The 15056-nt window shown below is 40.5% G+C and overlaps 1 long non-coding RNA gene across 1 annotated transcript; it reads right to left on the bottom strand.

The window, feature by feature from the left end:
- Positions 1 to 1314: 1314 nt before the first annotated feature.
- On the bottom strand, positions 1315 to 14975 carry LOC119873256. Its single transcript, XR_005364292.1, has 3 exons — positions 14812 to 14975; positions 3443 to 3571; positions 1315 to 2381 (listed from the first exon to the last, which is right to left on the bottom strand). It is a non-coding gene; the product is annotated as an uncharacterized LOC119873256 (long non-coding RNA).
- Between the last annotated feature and the right edge of the window lie 81 nt (positions 14976 to 15056).

The raw sequence follows: 15056 nt of genomic DNA, 5'->3' as shown, positions 1-15056 counted from the left end.
ATTTCCTTGTTGCGGCAACATGAACTAAATAAGTCACTTTCACACATAAATGCAACTCCAAGAGTTATTATCGCTAACTTGTGTTCTCTATACCATTCACACATTTTCCATTTAGCTGGAGAAAAGGTTAGTATTTGGGTAACGGGGAGGAATCATGGAGCAAAAGATGAAGATCTTTTTAGTGTTCCTTCAAGTAAAGGGGGGTGGGGTGGGAAAGCACAGGCTACCATCTGCTTTTGCTGATGCATTGAAACATCTCCATCTATAGAGGCTCCTTAATGTGTGACTGGTTCGCCAAATTCATGTTCTGAATCTTCAGAACCAGAACGCGGCCTGCACGTTGGGGTCTGTTCCGCCACCTGCTGTTCACTAAAGGAAACGTCCGTTGAGACCTGAGTTAAACAACCTGTTTCTCCTATATTGTGGGTTGTTGTGAAATTATGATCTCGGTGAAAGACAATTCCAGAATTTCCGCCAGATTCCAATAGAAGACATTGGTTTGTTTAGAAACATTAGTTTGGGGGCGGCTGGGTGGCTCAGTCGGTGTCTGAGTGTCTGCCTTGGGCTCAGGTCATGATCTCTGGCTCTTTGCTCAGTGGGGAGTCTGCTTCTCCCTCTCTCCCCCCATGCGCTCACTCTCTCTTTCTCTTAAATAAATAAATAACATTCGTTTAAAAAGAATAAAAACATTAGGGGCAGCCTGGGTGGCTGAGCGGTTTATTGCCACCTTCGGCCCAGGGCATGACCCTGGGGTCCCGGGATCAAGTCCCACGTTGGGCTTCCTGCATGGAGCCTGCTTCTCCCTCTGCCTGTGTCTCTGCCTCTCTTTCTCTCTGTGTCTCTCATGAATAAATAAATAAATAATCTTTTTTTAAAAAAGAATAAAAACATTAGTTTGAAGGTGCTCAAGACACACTGTTCAATGGCAACCGGGATCTTTTAACTCAGGCTCAGCACCCAGCTTCTAGGGATGCTACAAGAAGATAAAACTGGCCCTGGTCACTCTCTATTCTGCATCTTCCCTGTATCTGCCCTCTCTCTCTGCTTGGCTCAGTCACATTTACTCTCACTCCACGGTTTTATTGTTTTGTTCTAGTTGCCGCCAGGCCCATATACCCCCTTCAAGATGCTCCTTCCATTTCAACCAAAATGCTTATTTCTTGAATGCTACCCTATCTGATGTCTATCTATATGTTTATTATATACTTATAATAGGTATTTACTATATATATGACCCTATTAAATTAATTTTTGTTACAATATGGATGAGACTTAACTTTTCCAAGAAGTGTTTGCATTTTCCAAAGAGCTTTATTAGCATAAGAGAATGTGAAGTTGGTGAGTGTTGCCAGAGAAATGGCTTTGAGCGACAATGTTCTTCCATCAGTCAGTTGACAGCTATTTATGGAGCACTGACTTGGGTGTTAGGCACTTTCTGGGTGCTGAGGACATAACAGGTAAAGGCAGAGTCAGTCTTAGAGGGGCCTGCACTCCAAGTGGAAAGGCAGGTAATAAATACACAAGCAAATTAGTAAAGATAACTTCAGGTGCTGGTAAGTGTGAGGAGCAGGTAAAGCAGGGCGGTGTGGGTCTGAGTGAATGAATGGGGAGTCAGGATGATGTTTTTACCAGGTTTGTAGAAAGAAGGAGCCTCCCGTGATGAGAGGGAGGGCCACCCAAATGTCTCAAAGAAGAGTTTTCCAAGCAAAGAGAAATAGTGCAAAGACTTTGGCATGTTTCAGGGAAAGAAACAAGACTATTTAAATACCAACAATAAACTCCCAGAATCATCTCTCCAGCCTATCCTTATTTCTTCAATTCCAGATTCTTATATCCAACTTGGCTTTAGAAAGTGTCCCAAATCTATTGGGTAAAAAGCTGCAGTTCTGGTTTCATGAACCGACCTCAAAGTCAACCCCTTCCTGGTCTCCCAATCTCAATAAATGGCATCTCCATTTCTCCAATTGCTGAAGCTTACAATTTAGGTCATTCTTAACCTTCTCTTTTTCTGGAATCTCATATTCCATCCATCAGCAAATCACGATGACTGTTTCTTCCAAGTGCATTTGATCACTGCTCACCACTTCCATAGCTACCATCTTGGTGCAACACATGAACTATGGCAATTGCCTCAGCGGTAGCTAGGGTGTCGGCTAATGTGCTGGAACTGAAATACCATCCTAGCTAAGATACTGAACTAAAAATACGGGGGTTCAAATAAGGTAGCTGCTTATTTTTCTCTAGCCAAGAGGTAGAAGAAAGTTCTATGCTGTGAGGTCATCCAGGGAACCAGATTCTATCTTGCGTCTCCAGTATTCCTTAAGTTACTGTTCTTCCCTTCATGGCTGAAGCAGGCTCAATGCCATGTCTTCTATTCCAGCCTACAGCAAGGGAGAGGAAACGAGTGAGTGTGTGTGTGTGTGTGTGTGTGTGTGTGTGTGTGTGTAGGGGAGAAGCTGGCTTCCTTTTAAGGATGCAGCCTTGAAGTTGAGTATATCACTTCCCCCTACATCCCATTGGTCAGGATGTGGTCACACAGCCCCGTTAGCTACAAAGGAGTTTTAGGAAATGTGGTGTCCAGCTGGGCAGCCCTTGGCCCTGATAAAACTCAGGGAATATTCTTAGACAGGAATGCATAAAAGAGAAACTCCAACAATTTCTGCATTTGCCTCTGTGGGAGTCACACGGATGCCCCACCAAAATCTTCCACCAGGGAAGATTGCTGCTCATCTACAGGAAGTGTGGCTGGCACACAGCCTCCCACTGTTATGTCCTTTGATGAGGAACTCCAGTCCTTGCCTGATGTCATGCCCATCCTGGGCAACCTGCCTCCTGTGACTGAGCTGGGAGGGGACACAGAAGCCCAGACGTTTCAGGACACTGGTGGCCAATACTTGCCCCGGAGCTTCCCACTGGGTTGCCCGAGGCTTGCTGGCTTCACATTTCAGTTCCACTTTTTTGTCTGGCAATCTAGCTTTTCCTTTCTTCATAAGTGTTGGTTCTTATTTCTAGTAAGTCTCTGGCACCCCAAACTGTCTTAGCGACTATTAGAGAGCCCATCGTCTTGGTCCCCCTGCTCTAATCTGTGTTCACCTAGAGAACGCTCCGCACACAGCCACGAGAGGGATCCTTTCCCCAAAAGATCTGCTTCTCTCCCCTCACTGTCCCCTCCCTACCCCATTTCAGACCTCACTCACTTCTTGCTCACTCCCTGCCAGCCTCGCTGGGCTCTTCCTTGGACATGCCCATCACCTTCCTGACCTGGATCTGTGTCCTTAATACAACCTCAGGGATCCCTGGAGTTTGCTCCTTCCTTTCCTTCAGGTCTCTGCCCTAAGTCACCTCCTCAGAGAGGCCTGCCCTGATTGCCCCATTTCAAATAGCACTTCCTCCTATCACTCGCTGTTCTTTTACCTTGTTTATTTTTCCTCATAGCACTTACCACTTGACACTTCATTTATTTGTTTCTTATCATTATCTTCTTGTCTTTCTTCCTCCACTAGAATGTCAGCAATTTCAGGGCACAGACTTTTGCTGGCTTTGTTTGCAGCTGGCTTGGCGCATGGTCATCCTTAAAGAACAATCACAAAGTAAATGAATAAATAGACAAAATGCAGCAAAGGAGAAAGAGCGGAAAATACAGGTCAGAAGGGGCCAGACTACGGAGGGCGCTGTGGACCACAGTGAGGAGTCTGCATTTTGTTCTAATTTTAATGGGGAGCCATGGAGTGTCTAAACAGGAGTGACCTGATCTGTTCTTGGGATGACTACTCATTGAACTCCGAAGGATCCAGAACCTTGATGTTACCAGTGACGGAACTCTCACTATTTCTTGAAGAAACCAATTCCATGGCTGAACATCTTTAATTATTAAACATTTATTTTATATATTGAATCCTTCTTCCCTATGAATGCTACTCATTAATCCAAGTCCTGCCTCCAGGAACAACTCAAAACGTAATGGATCTTTGAAATACTTGGAGACAGCTTTCTAAATCTTCTCGTCTCTAGAGTAAACATCCATGATCCTTTGAATTATTATCCCATTACATGACTTTGAGACTATTCATTGTCTTTCAGAGAATTCTGACTTTTTGGTATGCTCCGTAAGAACTGCCAAACTTGGTCTGACCAGCACAATACAAAGGAGCAATTGTGTCTGAGACAGGATTTGTCTATGTCTTTGAACAGAGCCTAACTTGATTACATTTCAGTCCCATCCTGGGGGTCAAGCTAAACTTGTGGTCAACAGAAGGATCTGGAAATTCTTCAAGCTACAACTACTCCGCCCTCTACTCAATCAACCTACATGCTGTGATTTACATCAGTCTTGTGAAATTTATCCTGTGGCTTATCCTGTGGTTTCTGGCTGATGTTGCATTTTTTTGTGATCAACTCTGTGTTCTCTTGGCTTGTGCAACATCTGAAAACCTGCAGGAGTGTTCTTTGGACTTCATCTGGTTGTTGAAACTATTAAACAGAATAGGACTCGGGACAAAATTCTATAGTTATCGTCTTGAAAAGGCTTTCTAAATTATCAGCTTTTTGTATAACAGACTGAGTAAGGAGAGGAGTGTACTCCTATGCACATAGCACAAAGATCTTTAGTTCTAGGATGTTGATGGAAAGATTAGGAGCAGGGCAAGTACATGAAGGTAGGTATGCTGTGTTGAAGAAAACTGATAAGAGAACACACAGAAACAAAGGGAAAGTCATAATGCCCTTGACAGGCTGAATGACCAGTTGGATTTGTTTTCACCTAGGAGACATCTGTAAGGGTCCTTGATATGTTCATACATATTCATATAATGAGATGCTTTAAGAATGTTTCTTAAAATCCATGATCTTCTTGAGGAATCCACATAATTCAACATTGTTGGGTGTCTATACCCACTCTAAATTTAAAGACTAAATTTTTTAGTGTATGTGCTGCCGAAGTGAGCACAAAAATTAAAATTAAAAAAAAAAAAAAGCAGTAGATAGTATTCATGGGAGAGATCTTTGCCTCCAACCATCTTAAAAATAGCGAACCATGGGACAGCTGGGTGGCTCAGCAGTTGAGCATCTGCCTTCGGCTCAGGGTTTGATCCTAGTCCCAGGATCGAGTCCTGCCTTGGGCTCCCTGCATGGAGCCTGCTTCTCCCTCCACCTGTGTCTCTGCCTCTCTCTGTGTGTCTCTCATGAATACATAAATAAAATAAAATCTTTTAAAAAAATTGCGAACCATTCCCCAAGACTTTGTACGCTTTCACATAATCTAACCCCATTAGAGCTATTAAACCCCCGTGGGGTTTGGTTGTTTCCTTAGAGCTACTTAACAGAGCCTTTCGCATACAGTTTGTTCAAGCAGCTGCAAAGTCAACTGGTAATATGTGAGTCCAATCCACACTTCAAATATTTTTTAAAGATTTTTAAAAAAGATTTATTTATTTTAGAGAGAGAGACAGAGAGAGAGAGTGAGCAAGTGGGGAGAGGGGCCACGGGAGAGGGAGAAGCCTGAAGCAGACTCCCCGCTGAGTGCGGAGCCAACTCAGGCTCCATTCCAGGATCCTGATATCATGACCTGAGCTGAAATCAAGGACCGCCCCTTAATTGACTGAACCACTCGCCCTTTTTTTAAATTAAAAAAAATTTATTTAAGTAATCTCTGCACCCAGCATGGGGCTCAAACTTATGTCCCCAAGATGGAGAATCACACACTCTTTTGACTGAGCCATCCAGATGCCTCAGTCCAACTCACACTCAGTGTCCCCCTCCCAGGGATTCCATCAGGAGGAGTGTCATCAAAAAGTTTGCTAAAATGGAGGCACACACCACAGCTAGAGCATTTCCCCTTGTCTGTTAGCCTAATAACTGTGTCAAAATCAGACTCAATTTTACTATGTTGTAACCTGTTGGAAGAGAACCCATGTTGGTTTTTAGTGATCCCCTCACCTTCATCCAAGTGCACATAACAATTCAAACCATTGGGCTGTGGATTTATGTCAAACTTACTGATCCTTGGTTTTCACAAACTATGGCTTTTCCTCCTGTGTCTTCAGGAATCTCTCTTGTCATTTTTAGAAATTCATTTTCCCCCACCATATAGTGTTACAAATTCATTACACAAAATTTGGAAATGGAGAAAATAAGGAAAAAAAAAACCCTCTCCTTCTAGCTGACATACTCAACATTTTGGTGCATTAACTTCTAGCATTTTTTCTATATATATTCTTTATGACATCACAATGTTGTATATGTACTTTTTAAAATAAAATATTCATGTTATTAGATTGTTTTCCTTACCATCTTATAAAGAATAATGACAGTGATGTTGAGGTCATAACTATAAGATCTTGCAACTTGGGATACATTTTCCTCGGTTAATAGCCCTGAAATGCATTCTTTTAAAGATTTTATTTTTAAGTAATCTCTACACTCAACGTGAGGCTCGAAGTTACAACCCCAAGATCAAGAGTCACACTCTCCACCAACTAGGCCAGCCAGGTGCCCCTCTGAAATACATTTTGAATAGCTAGCTACTCATAGTATTTTTTAGTTGAATTCCAATTCCATCTTCATAATGTCCACCTTACCTTTTTTGGTGTAAGTATAATTTTCTTTGCTAGATAAGCCAGAAGAAGACTGAAGATTAAATAATTGTGCTCTCTCTTTGCCCTGTGTTTAGATCCTTCAAGCATTGGAAAGTCGGAACGTAAATCTGGCTAACCTTTTTGGAAGGCAACCACGTAATGTGTATCAAGATCCTTAAAAATGTTTTGCTTTTTGTTCAAGTCCTTCCACATCTAGAAATAAGATCTTTTTTTTTTTAATATTTTTTTCTTTATTTATTTATGATAGTCACACAGAGAGAGAGAGAGAGAGAGAGGCAGAGGGAGAAGCAGGCTCCATGCACCGGGAGCCCGACGTGGGATTCGATCCCGGGTCTCCAGGATCGCGCCCTGGGCCAAAGGCAGGCGCCAAACCGCTGCGCCACCCAGGGATCCCTAGAAATAAGATCTTAAGAACATTATATATTGAGAGATTTTATAAAAGGATCTTAACTCTGGCATTAGTCACATGGTAAAAGATACCATCTAAATGTCCAAAAATTGGGAGATGATTAAACTACACCCAATGAAAGTTTTTATACAGCGACTTTAAAAGAACATGCTGTTAAAACAGAAGTAGTGATCTAGGAAAGTGCTTATGACATGAAAATAAAACACAAAATTATGTGCTGCGTATGATCCTGATTTCGATTTTGGTATATAAAAAGGCTGCAAGGACATAACTCTACGTGGCAAGATGATAGGATTTTTATTTGTTTCAAATATTTGTTTTCCAGATTGATTAGACAGATGAAACATGCTTCTATAATGAGAAGAATAAACATATAATTCTCCACTGTATGAACCTCTTCTTTGTGAAGTAGAACACCCGCCCCCGTTCTTCCTGTTGTGACTCTGACCTTTGTTGTCCTTGTAGCTCACGTCATCTTTATCTCAACCTGGCCTTGTCTTAGTCATCTGAGCTCCTGATATTTTGCAGACTTGGTTTATGCTGCATTTGAATTCATTCTATGTAGTATTTCCTTCCTTCCATTCTTTTCTTTTTTCTCTCCTTTCTGTTTTTCTTTCTTTTTTCTTTTTAGCAGGGTCTTTTCTTTCTATATCTGAGCTCATCAGAGAACTTCTTGAAAAGTCATGTTAGTTTCTCTGGCTGCCTTCTCATTTTCTTCTACCTCAGATAATCAGTGAACACATTTTCAACGTTTTATTCACAGGCCCTCATCTGTTCCCTTCTAGAATCTCTAGTAATGAGATCATATGGATCTGTCCTTTTGATTGCTTACAATATGTTTTTTCTAAATAGAGGATGATGTCTATGGGAAAGATCCCAGTGTTCTCTCCTTGGTATTCCAAAGTGTCACAGCCTTTTTGTCCCAAATGTGCCATAGCTCTGGATTTCATGTGAAACAGGAAAAGGGAGAGAGTTGGGACCTGGCACCAGATCCACCTGCCAGGCGTAAAGGACGCTGAGAAGACTGACTCTGGAGGAACTGGCTGGGGTTTCTGGTGATCACTACACATTCCATGGGTGACATGATGACTCTGCTTTATATTGGAGGGAAACATCAGTAGTATTTTCTATACAAAGATGAGTTCATGGAGCAGAGGGATCCTATACTTGTGCTGTCCATGGGGACCAAGGCCAAGTATGCAGTGCCCAGGAATGCTCTTGTAACACACAAGTATTACATACCTACTTTTGTGTTTGTAGATTTCCATGGAGGAAATATTTTTTTTAAGATTTTTATCTACTTATTTGAGAGAGCACACTAGCAGGGGTTGGAGCAGAGGGAGAGGGAGAAGCAGGATCCCTGCTGAGCAGGAAGCCCAACTCAGGGCCGGATCACAGAACCCCAGGATCATGACCTGAACTGAAGGCAGACACTTAACCAGCCGAGCCACCCACGTGCCCCTCCATGCAGGAAATCTTACATTTTCCCCGAAAGTGGAAATAGATTTTCTGTCTTCTCTACTGAGCATATTGAAAAAAATCAGCAAAAACAAAATAAAACAACAGCCTGACATGTTAAAAAGAGCGAAGAAAGGAAACTACCCATATTCCACCACCTAAGGATGATGCTGACATTTTGCAGTAGTGTATGGAAAGTGGCTTTTTTTTTCTTTTGTTCTTTTGTGTTTTCTAGTAATGAACACCAATTCACTGAGTCTTATTGAAATCTATTATGGTTTTGTGTGGGAATTTCCAGGACTTTGGTGTAAGACATTTGACTCATTGATATTAACGATAAGAAGAATGTTAATGAGAACAAAATTTTCTCAAGCGCTCAGTATAAACCAGGCACTTTTTAAGTACTCTGCATGTATTCCAATTTAATCCTGACAACAAGCATTTGAAGTAGGTTTTCTTTTCATCCTCATATTAAGAGATGAAAACTTGACTATAAGCTCTTACTTGCTGAAGATACCACAGCTAATAAGAGGCAGAGTCAAGACTCCTACTCAAGTGTACTATGATTAAAACCCATCGTTAACCAGGGCATCACATTCTCTCCGTTGTGGTGGGCATGGCCTCCTTCCTGGAGGAGTCATCCTCTGAAGAACTACGCACTATGCTCCTTTGTTCTATTTGGCTCATATTCTCCTCCATAGATTCTATATCACAGTTACATGGTGGGCACTTTTCTCCAAATCCAGTTTAAAACCTGAACATCTGAGTTTGGTGATTCTGTCCAGCAAAATTCCCTCCAGTGCTGACTACGGTCCTCAGTCCTTTGCTAGGAGTCCCTTCTTTGGAGTAAAGTCCTTTCTTCCAATGCATGCCTCGGGAGAACAGCGACGTTCCAATTCCAAGTGTGGCCAATTTTACGTTGCTCATTGCATGAAAATGCTCCCACTCACTGACACCACAGTGTTCAAGTTTCATTTGGAAAGTCAGAATGGAAGACAAGTTCGGTTTGAGATGTACTGAGGTCTTTTTCTTTCTTTCTTTCTTTCTTTCTTTCTTTCTTTCTTTCTTTCTTTCTTTCTTTCTTTTCTTTCTTTCTTTTATCTTCCTTCCTCTTTCTTCTTTCTTTCTTTCTTTCTTTCTTTCTTTCTTTTCTTTCTTCTTTCTTTCTTCTTTCTTTCTTTATTTTATTATCTTTATTTCTGTCTTTTTTTCTTTTCTTTCTGTCTTTCTTTCTCTTCCCCAATCCTTTTCTCTCCCTTACTACTCTCTTACCCCCGTTTGTCTTCTATACCACCATCAACACTCTTTCCAAAATATAAACCTGACCTTGGCTCTCTCTTTCACTGCCTTCAGGATGAATTCAAACCTCTAATCATGGAATATAAGAGGCTCTGTCATCTAGATCCCCCCCTCCCTCCAGCCTATCTCCCTCTATTCCATACCTGAAATATTCTGCTCCAGCAACATTCAACTGTTTGCTGTTTTATGCCTCTTTGCCTTGGCAACTACCTGGAATATCTGATCCTTACCATCACATTCCCACACCCCACCTTACTCCCTTTGAACAACTAAGGTCCTATAAAACATAATCCAAGTGAAATACCCACTGTGAAGTTTCTGCAGGTGCTTTTAAATTTTATTTATTTATTTATTCATGAGAGACACACAGAGAGAGGCAGAGACACAGGCAGAGAGAGAAGCAGGCTCCTCGCAGGGAGCCCGATGCAGGACTCGAAACCAGAACTCCAGGATCACGCCCCTGAGCTGAAGGCAGACACTCAACCACTGAGCCACCCAGGTGTCCCTCTGCAGGTGCTTTTAAGGAAAATAAACACCTTTGACTTTCTTCTATTATTTTATTTACAGCACCATATTTCAATCCTAGTAAACTGTGAACTCCTTATAGACAACAATGAAGCCTTCTTGTTTTCTGAAATTCCAGTATCAACCACAAAGTTTGGCTTAATAAGGGCCTAGTAAATGTTTGTAAAATACTGAATGAATTGGGTGCCTGGGTGATGCAGTCAGTTGAGCATCTGATTCATGACTTTGGCTCAGGTCATGATCTCAGGGTTGAGAGATTGAGCCCCACATCAGGCTCTGCACTCAGTGCAGAGTCTGCTTTAGATTTTCTCTCTCTCTCCTTCCCCTCCTGCTTGTGCTCTCGCTCACTCACTCTCTCTCTCTGTCTGTGTAAAATAAATAAGTAAATCTTTAAAAAAAGAGAGTGAATAAATTCATGGAGCCAAGAGGTAATTCACAAGAGATCAAGGAGTCCCATAATATAGAAAGTATAGAGAGTAGTGTCACTTTGCCAAGAGAGAGAACGTATGTGGTGGAAACCTACCAGTTGAACTTGACTTAGGTAAATATTACCATGCTAAGACAGAAGGTCTTAACCCTCACTGCAATCATAATTACCTCAGCACTTAAAAAAATTAATCAATGCCTAGACCTCTACCACCCCCAGCAAGTCTATTCAATTTTTCTTTTCTTTTTTTTAAAATGGTCTGGGAGATTATAATGTACAGCCAAGGTTAAGAAGAACAGCTCTAGATGAAGATTGAAATTGTAGTATATAGAAGACTTTCGTTTCTTCAAGGTAGAAGCTATTTTCATGTAGGGGATCTCAGAATTCACACAAAGATGTTTCAGTGATGACTCAGGCTGGCCATGTGTGTTTTTGTAGACATGTATAATCATGCCCATTAAGCTCTGTAATATGTTCCTTTACCCTCTTTGCAAACATGTGCATAGTTTCTGATAGATTCTGTTATCAGAGGAGAAAAGGCACTTGCATCTTTGCATTGGGAGCTTGTTGGTGGATGTGGCTAGAATCTCACCCCAGAAAGAGGCAATATTGAAAAAAAATGTTTTTAATCTAAACTGTTGCGAAACGTTTAATGTTATGGTCAAAGTCTCTGCTTGTAAAGTAAATAAGAACATTTTTGAACATGTGATGCAATGTGATTTTAGGAAGACAGAACCTTGAACTCTGAGTCAAGGTCTCTATAGTTTAATCTACAAAAGAGAATAGGGATGGATCTATGAAGTCATTAAGGGTTTCAAGTACAAGGTCCTATGTTTCTTATAAGACAAATGTTTTCATGTATTCTTCAAAATAAATGTCTATGTGTCTGTGTATTCCTGCCCAGGGTTAACAAAGCAATATACTAAGTGCAACATTAAGTCCAAGGGTTGGCTAATCTTTAGTGGTGAGTATAAACCCCAACAATACAAAACAACCACTTGATTTGCCAAAATTCCTGGGGCTTTTTTTTCTTAAGGGTTTTTCCATTTACTCTGCCAAATTAAACTTCAATGGTAAGTTTAAATGGGTCTTTAAAATGTCATGTAACATCGATGATCAGCCAGCTTCTTGTTTTTTATTATAAGGCAGTTAGTGGGAGTTGAATTATATGGAGGAGATAGATCAGACTCCAGGCCAACCACATGGTGCTGAAGTTACTCGGGGCAATGATTCACCAATGTAAGATGAATGCTTGCGTCTCATCCTAAGGCTCATTGTGAAGGCTCTTCATTAGATCCATGTGTGTTTTTGGAAGAGTTCTGAGAACATCTTGTAATTCTCAGACATGTTCAAGTGGCAGTACACTCAGGACTAATAATAATGATAATTTATTAATTGTGCACATTACCATCCATTATCTTTGTATTTAATTACACAAACCAGGGAAAATTTTACTAACAACAAAAAAGGGAAAACACACCGCTTCCCCTGAAACCACAAACACATCTGACTCCCCTGAAAAGCTGTTCAGACTTAAGTTTGATTTAGTTGTTTCTTCATTGGCTCGATACTATAATTTTTGCATTATTTTCCAAAGTTTAATAGCTGGCAAATAGGAGCTGGATGCCAATGGTTCAAAAATAATGTGTATTCATAATATATATATAACTGCTTATGACTACTTCTCTTCATACACACGCACGCATATCCACACACATACACATACATATATACAAACTTAAAATTGAAAAAATTCTGTCCATTATACTGATTTTTATGGGGTGATGCCAAAAAAAGTTGAGGCCTTATACAGTTTGGCTTAAGGCCACCCTCAAGGAAACCACAAAAAGGGCACGTATTTGTTTTGTGTTGTTATATTTTAAGCAACTTCAAATTTAAAATATACAGAAAATTTCAAGAATAGAACAAAAACCTCCAAATACTCTTTACCCAGAGACCCCATTCAACCTTCACCAAACATCCCCTCAGGCACTTACAGCAACAACATGGCACACTCACGTAACAATTCTCCCTAAGGTCCCTCAGTCTTTCTCTGCCTTTCATGGCCTTGGCCATTTTGAAGATTACAGGGCAGTCATTCTGCACAATGTCCTTCAACTTGAGTATGTGCAATATTTTCCCATGACACAACCCAGGTCATCAAGTGAAGGGCAGGACTGTTGCAGAAGAGATGCTGTGTCCTTTCCATTACATCCTCTCTGGGGGCACACTATGTCAATTTGTCTCATTAATGGTGATATAATTTTGATAATTTGATTAAGATGATGTCTGCCAAATCTTTCCACTATAAATTCCTTTTTTCTCTTTTTGTAATAAATACTTATTTTAAGTGGAGACATTTTTAAGGCTATATGAGCATCCCATTTCTTTTTTTTTTTTTTTTTAATTTTTTTTTATTTATTTATGATAGTCACACAGAGAGAGGGAGAGGCAGAGACACAGGCAGAGGGAGAAGCAGGCTCCATGCACCGGGAGCCCGACGTGGGATTCGATCCCGGGTCTCCAGGATCGCGCCCTGGGCCAAAGGCAGGCGCCAAACCACTGCGCCACCCAGGGATCCCGAGCATCCCATTTCTAATCCCACTAATACCCCCTAGTTTAACATCCATTGGTATTTTTGCCAGAATTAAATATTTCTTTTTTTTTTCTTTTTTTTAGAATTAAATATTTCTATGATGATTTCCAAATGACAATGTTCTGATTTCAGTATTCCTATTACATTAATTGATTGGCACTCTACCATAAGGAAAACTTTCTTATCTTCCAATATACTTGTTAATATGTTTATTGCTATCAAAATGGACTCCTTAATTTCCATTTTAGTCAATGGATTATAACTTGTTACTATCATTACTTATTTTGACACTCAAACTGTCTCATTTTGAGAGCCCCTTCAAATGCCTTCTGGGTCCTTTTAACATGTCCCTATCATTCTCTGAGCATTATCTGAGTTGTTCTTCATAACATAATGTTCCAGACTTGTCTTACACTTTCTAGTCCTAGAATCAGCCAATTTTCCAAGTAGCCTTGGATAGTTATAGTAGAAACCAAGATCTAGGCACCAGGTGTGCCTAGACAATATACTAAGTATATTGTCATTCCCAGGCTATCTTGGAAAGAGCTAGGAATAATATGTATGTACAGGCACACATACTTACCCACGTGTATCTATAATTTGTATCTATAATTTCTGTTTCTGTCCATATATATGCAAAATTTGTACTGCTATCACTACTTCCAATCTAAAGCTACAAGGTTTATTTAAGCCTTCCTTCTTTCCTTTTTGCTTCTTCTCCCCACCATTAAAATCCTGACTCCCATTATCCCTCATATATTTGCCTGTTTCTCAATCCCTTTTTGTAGCCAATCCTGCAGCAACACTGGGCTGTCAGTATCTCAAGGGTCAATGTGACTCCCCCACTGAGTCTGCCCCATGACTTTTGGACAGAGTTACAAAGGAAGGACAAAGGAATGGAGGGATTGAGGGTGCAAGGGAGGGAGGGAGGGAGGAAGGAAGGAAGGAAGGAAGGAAGGAAGGAAGGAAGGAAGGAAGGAAAGAAGGACTGCGCTGCTTTTAATTTGAGGTATAGTTAACATAATAAAATGCACAGATTTAAATGTTTAATTGGATGAATTTTTATTTTTAAAATTTTTTAATTGGATGAATTTTAAAATTTTATTTCATAAATTATTTTTTAGAAATTGAATTATAGTTGACACACAATTTTACATTTCAGGTATACAGCACAGTGACTTGACAATGCTGTGCTCACTGCTAGTGTAGCTACCACCTGTCACCATACAATGCTATTACAGTTCCATTGACTATATTCCCTATGCTGTACCTTTCATCCCTGTGACTTATTCATTCAGTGACTGGGAAGCTTGTGCCTCTCACTTCCCTTCACCCATTTTGCCCATTCCTCACCCTTTGGAGACCATCATTTTGTTCTGTGTATTTATGAGTCTGTTTCTGTCTTTTGTTTATTTCTTTGTTCACTTGTGTTAGTAAAATGAGTTTTGATCATTGCATGTGCACTAGTAACAAATACATAAAAGAAAATATAGAAAGTTCTCACCACTCCAAAATGTCCCCTCAGGTGAAGGTGCACATCCGTCAGCAAATATTGTTAAAAACCCCTCTTCTGTCACTGTTTCTCTCAACATCTATCACTGCATTTGCATCTGTTGCCAAAAATGTCTCTTCTTAGTTTCACACTTCTCAGATTTGTTTTCCTGATGCCCAGCCCATTTGGTTTTTCTCTCTCTTTCTCCATCTACCTCAGATCTTTGTTCTGTAGAACAACTCAGTCTTGTCTTCTTT

Source organism: Canis lupus, chromosome 9 (genome assembly GCF_011100685.1).
Source record: "Canis lupus familiaris isolate Mischka breed German Shepherd chromosome 9, alternate assembly UU_Cfam_GSD_1.0, whole genome shotgun sequence".
NCBI classification, from domain to species: domain Eukaryota; kingdom Metazoa; phylum Chordata; class Mammalia; order Carnivora; family Canidae; genus Canis; species Canis lupus.
Note: the sequence above shows the minus strand (reverse complement) of the source record. Positions and strands in the feature narration are given on the sequence as shown.